General features: G+C 37.5%; 1 pseudogene; it reads left to right on the top strand.

Moving 5' to 3' along the window:
- The first annotated feature begins 3293 nt into the window (after positions 1 to 3293).
- On the top strand, positions 3294 to 4281 carry LOC104948623 (uncharacterized; annotated as a pseudogene).
- Positions 4282 to 4306: the final 25 nt, after the last annotated feature.

The raw sequence follows: 4306 nt of genomic DNA, 5'->3' as shown, positions 1-4306 counted from the left end.
ACTCTGTGACTCTGAACTGTACAGTACACACTGGCAGCTGTGATGGAGAACACAGTGTTTACTGGTTCAAAAACTCTGAGGACTCTCCAGGACTCCTTTACACCCGTGGAGGCAGTCAGTGTGAGAGGAAACCCAACACACAACCACACACCTGTTTGTACAACCTGCCAATGGAGAGCCTGAATATTTCTCATGCTGGGACCTACTACTGTGCTGTTGCCTCATGTGGACACATACTGTTTGGAAATGGGACCAAGCTGGACTTTGAAGGTAAGTAATTTACTAGATTATTTCATGAAGAGTAAGTGATGGCTAATTCCAAATCAAAGTTAACATAAAAACAAAGACAAAAGCTGAATGCTCTGTTTGTGGTGTTTACTCTCTACAGTTGAGGTGGACTCCTCTCTTGTGTATTTCTTGAGTGGATCTTTTGCAATCAACGCCATCCTGATGGTTCTACTGGCTTTCTTCATAAAGAAGATGAAGAAAATGAACAGCTGCCAAAAAACAGGTAACTGGTAATGTTTTTATTGTTTAGTTTGATGATGTAGAATATGGTTTTAAAATTAAAACTTATATTTCTGTTTTGCAGAGTCTTCAACAAGATGTCCAGCTCCGTACACAGCAGATTCAGAGGTGGGTAAAACAAGTTCACTGGAAATAAAATTCTAAATTAACATTCAGAACCTTTTGTTGCACAATAAATTGTTTCCTGGAAATTATTATTGTCAAGATAAAAATAAGGATCAACTGGTATATATATATATTGTGTTACCAGGGTTACCAGCGAGCAGAGAAGATCTACTATGGTGCTTTGGGTGTCAACCTGACTAACAGATCAGGAAGACAGAGGGAGCCGACCTGGAGTGAATGTGTGTATTACAGCGTAAAGCAGTAGAACAGGAAGTAGTACATTTGTACTTTTGAGTCAGAAAAGTTTTTCCTTTTTTATTCCTTCTCTGTGGTCTGCAGCCCAAAAAAAAAAGAGATCATTCTGTTCTTTGCTAATATGTATTTTAAGGATAGTAACCAGAAGCCTATCTTTAGAAGCTAAGATGTATTGATGATGTAAAAGTCACTTGTATGCTTTTATGTTTAACCTAATTTGATTATTTTTGATATTCTCCTTGTATTTTAACCAGATCCAACATTTATTTTTGTATTTGAAAGTTATTGCATTTATGATCAATAAAAATCAACATTTGGAGCAATATAGTATGTGTTTACTTGGCAATCCAACAGCTTTTTTCTTTATTTGCTATTTAAGCTTACCTCAAGTGGCCATTCAATGAACTGCAGTTGTTTTTCACTTCTGCATTAGCATACTTCTCCTGAACCGGTAGTTGCTGCTTGGCTATGACATACAATACAAAAAGGATGTGCAATGCAATTCTACTGGGTAACAGCAAACAGCTTCAAATAAAAAATATTTCAGAGGTGTAATGTCATATGTAAACATAAAGTTTCCACTTGTACTTACTCACAAAATCAATCTTAAAGGTCCCATATTATACTTTATTTGAACAATATATTATAGGGCCAAATCTATACAAAACATGTCTCTGAAGTGTTTTGCTCAAAATACCAAACAGATCACCCATTGTAGCATGCCTTTATTTCAGCCCTGTTACAAAAGTGCTGGTTCTGGCCCTTGAAATGTAACAGAGCTGCTGCTGGCCACGCCCCTTCAAAGCATCCGCATGCAAGCGGTGAGCTCTGTGAAGAGAAGGCTGTCTACCAGCAGAAACTCAGCTAAACGCTGCCGTGATTAAACGCCATATTATGTTCCAAACCACATCCAGTATTATTTCTGAAATAGTATGGAGCTCAAATGCTTTCTCTCTCGTGGGTTTACCACAGGGACAGTACCTTTTATATTTGGCTTCTTTAAACATATTCTCTCCAGGACAGCGTTAGCTCTGAGTGTTAGCGATGCTTGCTAATGTAAACACAGACCATATTACTTCCAGAACACGTTACGCATTTCCGATATGACGTCAAGTCCGCAGCAAATCTGGATAAGCTCCGTTGTACGCCTGTTTTTAGAGATGTGAGTAAGGAGGAAAAGAGAGAGGGTTGTATTTTCTGAAACTTTGTGAGTCTCCTTACACACCGGGACACTTATTTATGTATAAAAGACATACAAAAGTGCATTTTGCATGATAGGTGGCCTTTAATAAAGCTTGTATAATGTATAAATGAGAGGCCTGCTCACATGATTCATCTATTCTCTTGATTTAATGGGGGGCTTTTAGTGCAGACAGGTAAAAGTAAAGCAGAGACACTTTTTCTGCTTCAAAGGGATATCACAGTCAGTTGTTCTGGTTCAAAAGACACTATTCTCAGACCTTTTTTTGTAGTATTTCTGTTAGTGCAGCAGCTTTTGTGGTTTATAGCAGGATGTAAGTGTGTTGGCAATCTGATGCTCCTTAATCCAAAAACCACTTGCAGTGCCATTAAATAAAAATAATATGTATCAGGTCAGCTTTAACAATACTTAAACTACAAATATTTGTGTAGTTCATTTTTTTACTTTTTTATATTGCTGAATAAAGGTATTTAAAAGTGTTTGAATCCTTTAATCTCGGATGTAAAAATAAATTCCTCCTTTTTCACAGCAAAATGATCCTTAAGACCTTGGTCTTTAGTAATAGGCCCACTGTCGAAACTGTTTTTCTTTTTTGAGCAACTTCACTAAACCCGGAATGATTTACATTAGAGGATTACACCATTGTTTTATTGACTAGCAAAGGCATATTTTCCAAATACTTCTGACCCATGTAGACACAGGGACAGTAGGCCTATATGAGAATAATTTGGAAACTTGACACTGACATATGCATAAACATTTTATTACAGTATATTCTCCCTACTTTTAAATATAGCACATGATAAAGAGCCATTGTGTTCTTCATGTACCTTTCACCAAGTGAATCCTCTCAAGAACTAAACTTGATACTATAGATGGCAGTGAACATGTGATCAAGTTTTTTTTAAGTAGGAGGTACAATGTCACTTCAGGCTGGCCAATCAAACGCAGTCTTCTGTCTTAACCTCTTAAGAATGGAGAGAGTATCGAGATCATTTTCACTCAACTGAAGAATTAGAGCAAGATGACGTCTCCAAAGTTGGTCTTATATCTGACGTGTTTGTTCTTGGGAAAAATCGGTGAGTTATATTTTTGGACAGCTTTGGTTTAATAATTTAACTGAAAATGAAAACTCTACTGAAAATAACACATTTTGCTAAATTAATCCAATTTAATTATTTGTGTGTTATCTTTCACCCTTATTTCAGCTCAGACCACTGATCAGAAACTGTCAAGTGTTCGCCAATATAAAACATTTATTTCCGCCAAGGCTGGAGAAAATGTGACTTTGAGATGCTTTAGTGAAGATGGTGAAAAAGATTGGTTTTACTGGTACAAACAAACTCTGGGACAGAAACCAAGGCTCATCTCATCCATCCATAAGTATAATGCAAGACCCACTTTTTATCGTGAATTAAAAAACAATTCACGCTTCACACTGAATAAAGGAAAAATAATAAATCATTTGACAATTTTAAACTTGCACATTTCAGACTCAGCAACTTACTACTGTGCATTTACCAATCAATATGTGGTGAATTTTGCCGAAGGCACTACAATCAGTGTCAAAGGTTCTGGTTTGAACATCCCAGCTTCGGTCCATCAGTCAGCATCTGAGATCATCCAGCCAGGAGACTCTGTGACTCTGAACTGTACAGTACACACTGGCAGCTGTGATGGAGAACACAGTGTTTACTGGTTCAAAAACTCTGAGGACTCTCCAGGACTCCTTTACACCCGTGGAGGCAGTCAGTGTGAGAGGAAACCCAACACACAAGACACACACCTGTGTGTACAACCTGCCAATGGAGAGCCTGAATATTTCTCATGCTGGGACCTACTACTGTGCTGTTGCCTCATGTGGACACATACTGTTTGGAAATGGGACCAAGCTGGACTTTGAAGGTAAGCAAATCTCTAAATGGTTTAATGACAAGTAATGTATGTCTAATTCCCAATCACACACTTTAAACACAAAGATAACACTCTGTTTTTGGTGTTTACTTTCTACAGATGAGGTTGACTCTCTTGTGTATTTCTTGAGTGGAGCTTTAGCGTTCAACTCCATTCTGGTCGTTTTACTGGCTTTCTTAGTGTACAAGATGAAAAAGAGAAACAACCGCCAATCAACAGGTAACTTGAAATTATTGTATATGTCCGAAAGATTGTTTGCAACCAAAGAAACGTGTTGAGAAACACAAATTATGTCTTTCAAAT

Source organism: Notothenia coriiceps, unplaced genomic scaffold, assembly GCF_000735185.1.
Source record: "Notothenia coriiceps isolate Sejong01 unplaced genomic scaffold, NC01 NC01_scaffold00014705, whole genome shotgun sequence".
In the NCBI taxonomy this organism is placed as follows: Eukaryota; Metazoa; Chordata; class Actinopteri; order Perciformes; family Nototheniidae; genus Notothenia; species Notothenia coriiceps.
The sequence above is the reverse complement of the archived record's forward strand: the minus strand, read 5'-3'. Positions and strand labels throughout refer to the sequence as shown.